Here is a 15,269-nt window from a genome sequence, read left to right on the forward strand (position 1 = left end):
TTTGCTTAGTTGCTTAGATCTTATTCGTTTATGGCTCATGTTATTGCGCTCTCTTTCAGCCATTCTGATTGTTTTGATTAACTCCCAATTGCTAATAATTTGCTCCTTAGTTTTTTACAGTTGAATTGATTAACATAGTCTCATGTACTGTTTGTTCATCTCAGCCGGTTCATATTTTGATATTCTTTAAATACTGTAATAATTATCGGAAGCATTTCTTCCCTTAAACTTGTGTAAAGTATTCTCGATGTAGAATTTGTTCTGTGACACAGGTGTAAGGTTTTGAATATAAATTATATACGAAACTGTGCTTTAAAAGGAATTTATTTTTTCAGCTTGTACTACATCCGACGACAATTTTGTGATATGAGGGAGAAATTTGAGGGGCGAACCCATGGAAATAGTCTTAAGTGATCCCCTTTAAAAATAAACATTTGTGTGACACTGAAAGACGTGACACTGTAGGCACCGAAAATTTATATATACATAAAATTATACGTCACACGGCCCGCTACGAGTTCCTCTCCTGTGCCAACCTCTTGATCTCAGACAAGCACTTGCAACCTACATCCTCAATTATTTGCTGGATATATTCCAATCTCCGTCTTCCTCTACAGATTTTGCCCCCTACAGCTCCCTCTAGCACCATGGAAGTCATTCCCTGACGTCTTAACAGATGTCCTATCATCCTGTTCCTTCTCCTTGTCAGTGTTTTACACATGTTCTTTCCTCTCCGATTCTGCGTAGAACCTCCTCATTCTTCACCTTATGAGTCCACCTAATTTTCAATATTCTTCCGTAGTGCAACATCTTATATGCTTCAATTCTCTTCTGCTTCGGTTTTCCCCACAGTCCATGGTTTACTACCATATAATGCTGCGCTCCAGACGTACATTCTCAGAAATTTATTTCTTAAATTAAGGACTATGTTTGATACTAGTAGAATCATATTGACCGGGAATGCCCTTTTCGCCAGTGCTAGTCTGCTTTTGACGTCCTTCTTGCTCCGTCCGTCATTGATTATTTTGCTGCATAGGTAGCAGAAATCCTTAAGTTCATCTACTTGTGGCCATCAGTCCTGATGTTAAGTTTCTCGCTGTTCTCATTTCTGCTGCTTCCCATACTTCTGTCTTTCTTTGATTTACTCTCAGTCCATTATTTTTACTCATTAGACTGTTCATTCCATTCAGCAGATCATGGAATTCTTCTTCAGTTTCACTGAGGATAGGAATGTCACCAGTGAATCGTATTATTGACATGCTTTCACCTCGAATTGTAATCTCACTCTAAACCTTCCTTTTATTTCCATCATTGCTTCTTCGATGTAGAGATCGAACAGTAGGGGCGAGGGACTACATGTCTATCTTACATACTTTTTAATCCGAGGACTTCGTTCTGGGTCGTCCATTGTCATTCCCCCTCGGCTCTTGTACATATTCTATATTGCCCATCTCTCCCTATAGCTTACCCCTATTTTTCTCAGAATTTCGAAGATCTTGCACCATTTTACGTTGTCGTACCCTTTTTCCACGTTGATAAATCCTATGAACGTATCACGATTTGTCTTTAGTCTTGCTTCCACTATTTAAAAGCGATTACAAGCAGCTTCGATTAGTTTCATGTACGTAGCATATGTGATTATGTGTGTTGTACTCTCTGTTCATTGTCATTATTTAAACAAAATAAGTATTCCTGATAGGAACGTTCAGCGCAGAAAATAAGGGCAGGTTTTAATACCAAACAGCGTAAAAGAACAATTGCACTAAATACTCAGAAATAAAGCAAACGCTCCAATTCCGCGATTCCAACTAATGCTTTCTCGAGGGCTTCCTTCTTTGTAATACAAACGCCAGAACTTTAAATTCCCTCTCAAATATATCTGGATGAGACCATCCCTGCTCCACTAATCGTTCAAATGGCTCTGAGCACTATGGGACTTAACTTCTGAGGTCATCTAGTCCCCTAGAACTTAGAACTACTTAAACCTAACTAACCTAAGGACATCACACACATCCATGCCCGAGGCAGGATTCGAACCTGCGACCGCAGCGGTCGCGCGGCTCCAGACTGTAGCGCCTAGAATCGCTCGGTCACTCCGGCCGGCCTAGACGTTCATCTGGTATTTGGCTGAAATACAGGGTGTTCAGAAATTCCCGTTACAAACTTCTAGGACTTGTAGAGGGGGGTGAGTACATAATATTTTGAATAGGAACCCATATCCGGAAGTTTACCGCTTCCGTACTACAGCATTTGAAAATGTTTGGTATGTAGGTATGTGAATGGCTGTCACAGAGTGCGAGACGGGGGTGGGTCGGCGAGGGGAGGGGTGGTTACGTTGACTCGGCTGATGTCATTTGACGTCTATCCTGCGTCCCTTACCTGGTTCGAGTCTCATTCACGTGTCTGAGTGATAGAGCAACATGTTTGAGTACACGTTTGCAGAATACACCAACTTCATCCTGAATGTCCACCCCCGGTAGCTGAGTGGTCAGCGCGTCAGAATGTCAATCCTAAGGACTCAGGTTCGATTCCCGGCTGAGTCGGAGATTTTCTCCGCTCAGGAACTGGGTGTTGTGTTGTCATGATCATCATCATTTCATCCCCATCGACGCGCAAGTCACCGAAGTGGCGTCAAATCACAAGACTTGCACCCGGCGAACGGTTTACCCGACGGGAGGCCCTAAGCACGCGACATTTATTTATCCTTCTGAATGGCGAAGCTCACGCTACAGGAAGAGTTGCTCGGCGCCTTTATCAAGATAGTTCTCGACAGAGTCCGACTCCATCACCTAGCGTTTTCCCTACAATTACGCAATGGCTTCGAGAAAGGGTACCTTCACTGTCAGGAGGTCCGACTGCCGTGTTGCTAGAAGACTCCGCACACCCGAGTTGTAAGTGATTGTATTGCATCACGTTGAAGAGAACCCATCAAATATTACACGAGCAATATCTTTAGCTATTAATGACTGGAATTGTAGAACAGATGAGGTACTGGGTCACGCCTTATCAGTTATATGCATAAGTGGTCGCGAAATGATTGCGGCACGGAAATGGTACGTTTCCGGACATGGGTTCCAGTTCAGAATATTATCTATTCACTCCCCTCAACAAAACCTAGAAGTTTGTGACGGGTTTCGAACACCCTGTATATCCGTTTTGCCGATAACATTGTGATTGTGTCAGAAGAGGCAACAGACATGGCAGAGGAATGGAACAGAATGAATAGCTTTTAAAAAACTGAGTCATTTGTTTTTCAGTCCCAGTTGCCCAATTTCTTACACCATGGCTGCTTTTGGTTTCCCTGGATCATCTTCAGACTTATGTAGTTGCATCAGTAGTTGAAATACTAAATGTTTTTCCAAAGCTGTTTCACAGAGGAAGACTGCACTGTAGTTCTTCTCTAGATTGTCGCACAGATGACAAAGTGGTAGATATCGAAATAGACGACAGAGGGATAGAAAAACAATTAAAATCGCTCGAAAGAGGAAAGGCTGCTGGACCTGATGGGATACCAGTTCGATTTTACACAGAGTACGCGAAGGGACTTGCCCCCCTTCTTGCAGCGGTGTACCGTAGGTCTCTAGAATAGCGTAGCGTTCCAAAGGATTGGAAAAGGGCACAGGTCATCCCCGTTTTCAAGAAGGGACGTCGAACAGATGTGCAGAACTATAGACCTATATCTCTACCGTCGATCAGTTGTAGAATTTTGGAACACGTATTATGTTCGAGTATAATGACTTTTCTGGAGACTAGAAATCTACTCTGTAGGAATCAGCATGGGTTTCGAAAAAGACGGTCGTGTGAAACCCAGCTCGCGCTATTCGTCCACGAGACTCAGAGGGCCATAGACACGAGTTCACAGGTAGATGCCGTGTTTCTTGACTTCCGCAAGGCGTTCGATACAGTTCCCCACAGTCGTTTAATGAACAAAGTAAGAGCATATGGACTATCAGACCAATTGTGTGATTGGATTGAAGAGTTCCTAGATATCAGAACGCAGCATGTAATTCTCAATGGAGAGAAGTCTTCCGAAGTAAGAGTGATTTCAGGTGTGCCGCAGGGGAGAGTCGTAGGACCGTTGCTATTCACAATATACATAAATGACCTTGTGGATGACATCGGAAGTTCACTGAGGTTTTTTTCGGATGATGCTGTGGTATATCGAGAGGTTGTAACAATGGAAAATTGTACTGGAATGCAGGAGGATCTGCAACGAATTGACGCATGGTGCAGGGAATGGCAATTGAATCTCAATGTAGACAAGTGTAATGTGCTGCGAATACATAGAAAGATAGATCCCTTATCATTTAGCTACAAAATAGCAGGTCAGCAACTGGAAGCAGTTAATTCCATAATTATCTGGGAGTACGCATTAGGAGTGATTTAAAATGGAATGATCATATAAAGTTGATCGTTGGTAAAGCAGATGCCAGACTGAGATTCATTGGAAGAATCCTAAGGAAATGCAATCCGAAAACAAAGGAAGTAGGTTACAGTACGCTTGTTCGCCCACTGCTTGAATACTGCTCAGCAGTGTGGGATCCGTACCAGATAGGGTTGATATATGAGATAGAGAAGATCCAAAAGAGAGCAGCGCGCTTCGTTACAGGATCATTTAGTAATCGCGAAAGCGTTACGGAGATGATAGGTAAACTCCAGTGGAAGACTCTGCAGGAGAGACGCTCAGTAGCTCGGTACGGGTTTTTGTTGAAGTTTCGAGAACATACCTTCACCGAAGAGTCAAGCAGTATATTGCTCCCTCCTACGTATATCTCGCGAAGAGACCATGAGGATAAAATCAGAGAGATTAGAGCCCACACAGAAGCATACCGACAATCCTTCTTTCCACGAACAATACGAGACTGGAATAGAAGGGAGAACCGATAGAGGTACTCAAGGTACCCTCCGCCACACACCGCCAGGTGGCTTGCGGACTATGGATGTAGATGTAGATCAGTAATCCGTCGTGACTGTATGGGGAATACAGATCACAATACAACCGTTGTGGAACTGTGACTGAAAAATAAACAATATATAATTTTTATTTTAATATCAATACAATTACTGAATTCCCTCTCTACGAACATGTCGGCTGTAGTGGGAATGGTTTGTGTCTTGTAAAGAGTTTATAAGATGAATGACAACAAACGTAAAATAATAGTAATGGAACATAGCCAAATTAAATAAAGTGATGCCGACGGAGTTATATTACGGAATGATGCGCTAAGGTTATTCTATAAGATTTACTATTTCGGGAGAAAATAAGTGATGATGGCTGAAGCGGACCGGATATAAAACGCAGACTGGCGATAGTAAAAACAAGTGTTTATGAAAAAGAGATATTTCCTGACATACCATACAAATTTAAGTGTTAGAAGTTGAGCTTGTACGGAAGCGAAACGCTGACGATAAACAGTCCATACAAGAAGAGGTAGCTGGGTGGATCGAACAAATTAGAGGAGTTATTGAATAGAATTGTGGAAAAAAGAGATCGGTTGATAGGACACATACTGAGACACGAAGGAATCGTCAGATTCGAAATGGAAGTGTGGGGTATGAAAACTGTAGAGAGAGACAAAGCATTGGATACAGTAAGCAGGCTAAAACGGACGTAGGTTGCGGTAGTTTGCAGAGAGGAAGAGGTTTGCACAGGATAAATTAGCGGGGAGAGCTGCAACACACTACTCCCGCACTACCAGTTCTCCTGGTATTTGGTTGAAAAGAACCGAGCTTTCCAATGAGCAGAGCATCTCACAGTCCGCTCTACTGTTTGGGGTAGAGGAAAAAATAGCTCCAGTTCATCGATCCCAGACAGGATGTTTGTGAAGTTTCCGTTAGTTGTGTAAGGTTATGGCTGGAACTGGAAATATCCTCTGTCCCACTCCCAGCTCGTCAGGTCTTTGCCGATAATCGAGCTCTGCAATGAATCATATCTGGAAACGGTAAACTCAGCCACTGTAGAGGAAGACAGAGATAGGAATACATTCAGCAAATTATTGAGGACGTAGGTTGCAAGTGCCTCTCGGAGATGAAGAGATTGGCACAGGAGAGGAATTCGTGGCGGGCCGCATCAGACCATTCAGAAGACTGATGACAAAAAAAAAACTTCATTAACCTAGCTATCTCATCTACAGCATTTTTCTAAAGCTTCTACTCTCTTCTTCACCGTAGTGTTCACTGTCCACGCGTCACTTGCGGAGAAGTCTACACTCCACTCGAATACTATGAAAAGTCTTCCTAAAACTGAAATTTACATTTTATGCTAACTTATTTCTCTTTTTTAGGAAAGCTTTTCTCGGTATTGTCAGTTTCCATTTATCTGCACTCGTCATCAGTTAGATTGTTCCCCAAATAGTAAATTAGTCTATTACTTTCACAATGCAATTTTCTTTTCTAATGTACTCAGTGTCACCTAATCACCCTCCCCCCGTCGTACTTGTTTTAGTTTATTTGATCTTCATCTTTTAAGTTACTATCAGGATACTATCTGCTGTGTACACCAGTATCGCCACACAGATGAAGCTCATGAACTGGAAACTATTCATGCTCCCGCCACGAGAAATGGTTCAAATGGCTCTGAGCACTATGGGACTTAACATCTGAGGTCATCAGTCTCCTAGACTTAGAACTATGAAAACCTAACCAACCTAAGGACATCACACACAGCCATGCCCGAGACAGGATTCGAACCTGCGACCGTAGCAGCAGCGCGGTTCCGGACTGAAGCGCCCAGAACCGCTCGGCCACAGCGGTCAGCCCGCCTCGAGACCTTCAAACAATTCGCTCTATTTTCCTAGCAGTTGTATTAGCTGCCACAGAACTACTTTCCCCTTTCCCAGAATAGAACGCAGTTGGACATCATTTCGCCGGCCACGGATAAATGGAAACGCACAGCCACATTCGGCCAGAACGGACAGAGGGAGGAGCATCTCAGTTGACTTTCGATGCCACTGTAATAACAAAATTTACGAAACGACGAAGTATCTGAAATTGGAAGGTGGCACATACCCGTAAAAATACACTACTGGCCATTAAAATTGCTACACCACGAAGATGACGTGCTATAGACGCGAAATTTAACCGACAGGGAGAAGATGCTGCGCTTTTCAGAGCATTCACACAAGGTTGGCGCTGGTGGCGACACCTACAACGTGCTGACATGAGGAAAGTTTCCAACCGATTTCTCATACACAAACAGCAGTTGACCGGCGTTGCCTGGTGAAATTTTGTTGTGATGCCTCGTTTAAGGACGAGAAATGTGTTACCATACCGTTACCGACTTTGATAAAGGTTGGATTGTAGCCTACCGCGATTGCGGTTTATCGTATCGCGACATTGCTGCTCCCGTTGGTTGAGATCCAATGACTGTTAGCAGAATATGGATTCGGTTGGTTCAGGAGGGTAATACGGAACGCCGTGCTGGATCCCAACGGACACGTCTCACTAGCAGTCGAGATGACAGGCATCTTATCCGCATGGCTGTAACGGATCGTGCAGCCACGTCTCGATCTCTAAGTCAACAGATGGGGACGTTTGCAAGTCAACAAACATCTGCACGAACAGTTGGACGACGTGTGCAGCAGCATGGACTATCAGCTCGGAGACCGCGGCTGCGGTTACCCTTGACGCTGCATCACAGACAGGAGCACCTGCGATGGTGTACTCAACCTGGGTGCACGAATGGCAAAACGTCACTTTTTCGGATGAATCCAGGTTCTGTTTACAGCATCATGATGGTCGCATCCGTGCTTGGCGGCATCGTGGTGAACGCACATTGAAAGCGTGTATTCGTCATCGCCATACTGGCGTATCACCCAGCGTGATGGTATGGGGTGCCATTGGTTACACGTCTCGGTCACCTCTTGTTCGCATTGACGGCACTTTGAACAGTGGACGTTACATTTCAGATGTGTTACGACCCGTGGTTCTACCCTTAATTCGATCCCTGCGAAACCCTACATTTCAGCAGGATAATGCGCGAGCGCATGTTGCAGGTCCTGTACGGGCCTTTCTGGATACAGAAAATGTTCGACTGCTGCCGTGGCCAGCACATTCACCAGATCTCTCACCAATTGATAACGTTTGGTCAATGGTGGCCGAGCAACTGGCTCATCACAATACTCCAGTCACTACTCTTGATGAACTGTGGTATCGTGTTGAAGCTGCATGGGCAGCAGTACCTGTACACGCCATCCAAGCTCTGGTTGACGCAATGCCCAGGCGAATCATGGCCGTTATTATGGCCAGAGGTGGTTGTTCTGGGTACTGATTTCTCAGGAAGTATGCACCCAAATTGCGTGAAAATGTAATCACATGTCAGTTCTAGTATAATATATTTGCCCAATGAATACCTGTTTATCATCTGCATTTCTTCTTTTTGCGTAGCAACTTTAATGGCCAGTAGTGTAGTAAAAAGACAAAAAAGCTGCAATATTAAGCCTATAACGAAAGTTATGGTCAAATATTCTCTGTGCAGAAGTCTACTAAGCGGCGTCCCCGTTCGTTTTTTTTCCGTTAAAAGTATTCACCGTCTCTGAAATGTGTCGCACCGACACTAGAGGGCCAGAGCAAATCCTACAAGAGTGAAAACTCGCCGTTAAAGGCGGCTCAATACCTAACTTCGAAAATGTCCGTTAATCGGGATACGTCTTCGTTTAATAAGCGAGAGGTGATAAAAGTAGCGGTATTTGGATATCAAAGAATTAGAGGATAGCGGATTGCTACTATAAGCGCGAAGGAAACGGAAGAAAGAAGCAAAGACAGTCTGAAGAAAAGTCTACTGCTTTCTTTTACCCACATAAACCTAGACCGCTCTTTCGTGGTAGGTCATAAAGTTAGAGATGCCATCATTAACGTCAGATGTAAATCTGTTCCTGACCTTCCTTAGATGCATGCTTGCTCATGCGCACGCATAGCGTGCGACTTGCAGCCATGTACGTGAGATTACGGGGCTGTCGTTGCCCTCGATCTCGCGCGGCGACAGACACACTAATTAGCATCCTCGTACAGTCACTCTGTCACGCATCTCGTGGCTATTTGATCTTTGCAGACTAAAGCTGTAAAAAAGTTTTAGTATGACCACCGCCGCAGACTTAACTTCATGTGCTTGGCACCTACAGAATTAGCTCATCTTCAGTACTTAAACAATCCCGAGGTGTAAAGGACGTTAAACAGTACCACAAAGAAAATAATGTAGAAGGTAACGTAAGTTACCTGGAGAATAGGGCACTTGACTCTAATTCGAAACGTTCCTACGTTCAAATTTATTCAGTCTTGTTGATGATGGCTTTTATACTACCTGGCAAAAAAAGTGAATTAGCCAGAAGATTCTTAGTCGCCAGGAAGGCCTCTGGCCCAGACGGTTTCCCCGTAAGATTATATGTTGACTATGCTATAAATATAGCACCATTCTTATCCATCGTCTATCAGAGATGACTGGAACAGCGGAGAGTTCCACGGGACTGGAAGAACGCCCAGGTCATAGCAATCTATAAAAAGGGTAGAAAATCGGATGCACACAATTACCGGTGAGTTTCACTGACGTCGATTTGTTGTAGAACCATGGAACATATTTTGTGTTCAGACATAATGACCTTTCTAGACTCAGAGAAACTCATCTGCAGAAACCAGCACGGTTTTAGGAAACAGCAGTCATGCGAGACACGGCTGGCCCTCTTTGTGCATGATATATAACAGGCTTTAGATACCGGCTCCCAGGTTGATGCCATATTATCGACTTTCGAAAGGCGTTCGACTCAGTTCCGCACTGTCGCTTGCTCCAAAAAGTGCGCGGTTACGGTCTATCCGATGACATATGCGGTTGGGTAGAAAGTTTTGTAACAGACAGAGAGCAGTATGTCGTCTTGAATAGGGTGACTTCAACAGAAACAAGCGTAACTTCAGGTGTTCCCCAGGGCAGCATAGTAGGTCCGCTGCTTTTTACGATTTACATAAACGATCAGGTTGATGGTATTAACAGTGGCATTAGACTGTTTGCAGGTGATGCTGTAGTCTACAGGAAAGTAGTATCACACGAAAGTTGTGAACAAATCAGTGAGGATTTGCAGAAAATAAATGCGTGGTGTAATGACTGGCAGTTATCTCTCAATATTAGTAAGTGTAACCTACTGCGTATAACATGGCGAAAATCCCCATTGATGTACGAGTACAAAATAAATACGCAGTCTTTGGAAGCGGTAACATCCGTCAAGTATCTGGGTGTGACTATTCGAAATGATTTCAAATGGAATGATCAGATTACAGAAGTAACGGACAAGGCGAACTCTAGATTGCGGCTTATTGGTAGAATCCTGAAGCGATGCAGTCCTTCAGCAAAGGAAATTGCTTACAATACGTTAGTTCGTCCAATCTTAGAGTACTGTTCGTCTGTATGGGACCCTTACCAGTTGGGTCTGATTCAAGAGATTGAGAGGGTCCAAAGAAGAGCGGCAAGATTCGTGACTGGTACATTTAGCCATCTCGAGAGCGTTACAAATCTCATTGAAAGTTTGAAGTGGGACACACTTGCAGATAGATGACGCGCTAAACGAAAGGGGCTGCTCACTAAATTCCGAAATCCGACCTTCGCCGAGGATGTAGAGCTTATATTATTACCACCAACTTTCAGATCGAGCAATGATCGCCATTCAAAGATAAGGGAAATTAGAGCTCGTACTGAGGCGTTCAGACAGTCGTTTTTCCCTCGCGCGATCCGTGAGTGGAATGGAGTGGGGGGGGGGGGGGGGGGGGGAATTTGACTTTGGCGCGAATTGTGCCCTCCGCCACACACCGCTTGGTGTCTAGCGGAGTATATATGTAGATGTAGAAGACATGCTCACATGTCATGTAATTTCGTATACGTAGACACGATCGGCGAGTATGTGAATGATTAGAGTTGTAATCCTCTGTGACAGAACGGCCACCAGTGCGCATTAGTGTTGTTCGTGTTTAGTGTTGCTACCAGGCCTGGTAGGATATGCAGGATGTCCCAGAAAACACCGATAAGCTCCTTACACAAAACTAGACAAAAATATCTAGTAAATATGCGCTCTAAAAAGCGTACCTTAAGTGCTATGAGCAGTTGTTCAGTAGAAGAGATGTGTTCTACAGCATCGAAGACGAGCAACTGCTCATAACTCTTAAAGTATACATTTTAGAGCCTATGTTTATGGGACTTTTTTCCTTGATTTGATCGATACTAGTTCCTCCCAGCGTATGGAAAGCAAAGTCCTTGCTGCAGATCTGTTTCATAGTACCGAAGATGAACAAGTGCTCATAGCAGTTAAGGTACTGTAACACCTACAGCGCCTCTCGGTGTTGAAAAAACAAAAATAGCTCTCAAATTAGCTCCCATGTCCTTAAAATATCAATTCACAAAATGACCCAAGTCCCTCCACAAGTAGTAATTACGAAAAATAAATAAAAAACAAATAGAGGGAAATATCTTGTATAGAAAGCAAAAGAAAAGAAAACGAAAATTTAATTATAAATTTTAGAAACATGGGAAGGGGGAAAACAGTAGAAAATATTAAAATATTAGTTATTCCAATACGTAAGAAAATCAATATTATAGTCATAGAACGTAGGTCTGGTACACCAAAGGTTTACTAAAGTATAAATAGCTATACGTTGTAATTACGATACTCCAGTCTCTAGTCTGTTCTAGTTTGGAAGTTATTTAGGACGTACAGCTTTAGAGAACAACAATTGGGACTTTATTAAACGGGGATCAAGAATAGATCGTTACGAGGTTGTTTTTGAGGATTGTCAACTCAAGACTTTAATTTGGACATTTATCAGATTAGATAAACGGGAAGATGAATAGTAATCTTTTTAGATTTAATGTCAATTCGTGTGAATATTTAAACGCTTTACTGAATTGAGAATTTTAACCGGATTCGGACTTTGAATTGTGATAGTGGAAAACTTTAACTTCACGCGACTAGTGATCATAGTTAATGACAGTTTGCGGATATTAAATAGAAATAACTTATTACCGAAAGTGACAGGATATTATCTAACATCTCTGATGCTAGCGGGAATGCTACTTAGACATCTAATTAAAGAACTTCTTTGAATGAGATCGTATGAGTGAACCTATGTATTAATAATTCTTATCAATAAACTGACGTTGTTAATTGAACATTAATTTAACTTAGATTAATAAACGTTAAGGTTACGTGATCTATGCCAAGAACAAGCTAGCGATTTGTAACTAAAACAACTGAACGAAAGGTTAAAGTATCGTCGTCTGTAAACATTGGTAGTAAAGCTACTAAAGATTTAAACCTGCCATCCGAGATCGTCTTATGTCATCCTGCACTACTGATCTGTCACTAGCAGCAGCCACACTAGCGAATTACCGTCCGTGAGCAGGCTCCCGCTAACACGGAAACACAAATGGCTGCATTTGGCGTGATCGGAAAGTATGGATAGTTGATGAATGGTATCGCATTGTGTTCAGCGATGACATTTGTTTCCGCACTATTCCAGATGACCACCGTCGGCGAGTATGGCGGCGATCTGGTAATAAGTCCTGTTTTCCAAATGCTTTGGAGAGGCACAGCAGTGCTACTTCTGGTGTCGTGATTTGGGTAGCCATCTGGTATGATTTCAGCTCACGGCTGGCTGTGACTGAGGGAACTCTGATGGCACAACGGTCCGTCAAGGACATCCTGCGCCCTCATGCGTTACATCTTATGCGAGAGTATCGTCGCGTAGTATTCCAACAGGACAATACTTGCCCTCACATGGCACATGTGTCAGTAAACTGTTTGCATGATCCAGTTCTGTCCCCGACACAACATGCGTGGGATAAGTTGGTATGTCAACACCGTCCCAGCACCAGTATCCAGAATATCAGTGACCAGTCACGACAGTTGTGGACCAGGTTTCCTTAGCAGACGATAAAACGCCTTTATGACACCCTTCGCAGAAGAACGATTGCGTGCGTCTAGGCCAGACGGGGTGCAACGTCTTCTAAGTGGGCGCAGGCTGCAAAGTTCTTTATAAATCTGACTCAGTTTTGTTGACGCTGAAATAACATCACACACACCGTCAGCCCGTGAAGATTCATTTCGTTTCTTCCTGTCCTTCTGAGAGCTTCACTTTTTCTGCCAGACTCTTTATTTGGAACATATAGCTTCTGAAAAAGAAGTGCAATAGCACAACGCGCTTTCAGTGGAAGAAGAGAACTTAGTGCCAAAATTGCAGTCGTCAGATTTACAATTAGTATGTACAGTTAATGTTGAAAACTTCGTTGAAAAAACTGTTTAGTCTCGGAAAAAGACAATTTGACGGGATGTTCCTGTACACTTTAATCCAGTGTCCCGTATACCCGAGAAAGCTGGACACATGATGACAGACAGACAGTGTGTAGAAGTGAGGGAAATTTGGATTTGGCGGAGGCTAAAACGGACCAACTACACAAAAAGAAAAATCCAATGCAGATGTTTTGAAAGAATCCGTTGACCGAAGAAACCTCAAAGCAGCTATTCAGAAAAGAAAAACGAAACTGTGTAGGGCATTTATTTTGTCACTCCTAAAAGGAAATCGGAAGAAACAAAATCTAAAATTTTCAAGATATGAAAGGAACAACATAAAATAGAGAAGTGTTTGCAACAATACGACATAGCCCTTACAAATTAATGATCGTCAGTAGTGTTAGCACCCATGTGACGACATAAGTTGATAATAAGTTACAAAAATATTGAGATCAGATTGAGGCACACAAAGATTCACAGCCATAGCGCACTTTTCCTGGACCTGCTTTGAGAGGCAATGAGGTAAAGAAGGCAAGCCCCTACCCATACATGATCAGCAGCGCGGAGAAGGTAAGTCCAGCACTCCTCATTCAGTGCGGCCGCTCCATGTTTTTTTGTTCTCGCTGTGCGTTGTAAACTATTTTGCCAAGATAGAGCCATATGAGATACCCAGAAGGAACAGGAGCTGCGTCATCATTCACAGCAGTGCAAAAAATCTGAACTCAGCACAATTAAATAAAATGAAATACAGCATTGGCTAGTGGCTACTACAGTACTGCGCGGTACAGAGTTTTCAAACGATTAGGATCAAAATTATCTAGACGGTAGAACATCCTAAATTGAGGATTCAGAGGTATGGAACCAACAGTTGGAAATTTATGCTGTAGACTGTACGAGGTTTCAAATGAGCAAAGCATGAGAGGCACATGTTTGCTCACATTTCATAAGAAGCAACTGCATACTGAATCGTCGTTGGTGGCGCTATCTTTAAAAGCAATACAGTGTCGTGTATGATGTGTCTGTGGTGAGTTAAAGCACAATTGACGGTTGTAAGGTAACACTTTTTCTGGTCTCTTTTTCAAGAGAATTTTGGAAAATTCGATTATTTAGGCTAGGTAGAATTTAGCAAAATGTCCGGTTTTTTTGTTATTCATTAAAAAAAAAGGATACCAATGCCATCTGCCTGTGAGACGCCGAACTCTTTGCAAATATTTGAGATGTAGCTAAAGTGGAATGAAACGATGCGCCAATCAGAGACGTAACATCATGGATGTAAGGGTTTTGGGTGCTCAAACCTCCCCCCCCCCCCCCCCCCTCTCTGTTGTCACCCGTCCCAAACAGTATCAGTAAGAACTGGAGTCAATATCTCTGCAGGTGTATGCCTTGTCCTGTGTGCGGGTCGGTACTTTGAATCCCTAGGTCCCTTATCATTTCATATAATCTCATCTCGAAGACAAGCGAAGTCGCCGAAGTGGCGTGAGATAGGCTTCCACCGGGCGGCGGAGAAACTCCAGATTGTGTCCCCCGACCGATAGTGCCATACCATCATTTCATTTTGCGTTCTTACACTTAGCGTATTTGGCACTGGTCCTATCTCGTTCCTGATCAAAGGAGGTGGTGCCGTTGACTACCTGACGACAAGAAGCTCACCAGTGACAACGGGCTTTTTGCAGATCAATCTGAAGCTCTGAATTTCATTTAACTGCTTCCCAAATTTTGAATTTTTCGAAAAGCACACACTCGTAGATTAAAGAAACCATATTTACTTCTCTTAAGGATAGACGAAAAAATTTTGTTTCTGGAAACCTTAAAACGATTACTTTACGCTAAGAATTTCATTTCAGGTAAGTGACTTACTGCACAATAACAGAATGTGATTCACACGCTCGTCCGTAACTAGTTAATCCCTGTGGATGCCACCTGAAGACTGTGCATTCCCGGCACTTTCCAGAAATGATGGCTTCTCAGGTACTCCTGGTTGGCATATCTGAAGACGTGCAAAGAGCG

The 15,269-nt window shown here is 43.2% G+C and overlaps 1 protein-coding gene across 2 annotated transcripts in view; it reads right to left on the reverse strand.

The window, feature by feature from the left end:
* Nucleotides 1-15,269, reverse strand: part of LOC126483939 (pickpocket protein 28-like) — a 286,412-nt gene that overhangs the window by 110,934 nt on the left and 160,209 nt on the right. The window lies entirely within an intron of this gene.

The sequence above is a fragment of the Schistocerca serialis genome, chromosome 6 (assembly GCF_023864345.2).
Source record: "Schistocerca serialis cubense isolate TAMUIC-IGC-003099 chromosome 6, iqSchSeri2.2, whole genome shotgun sequence".
Lineage (NCBI taxonomy): Eukaryota > Metazoa > Arthropoda > Insecta > Orthoptera > Acrididae > Schistocerca > Schistocerca serialis.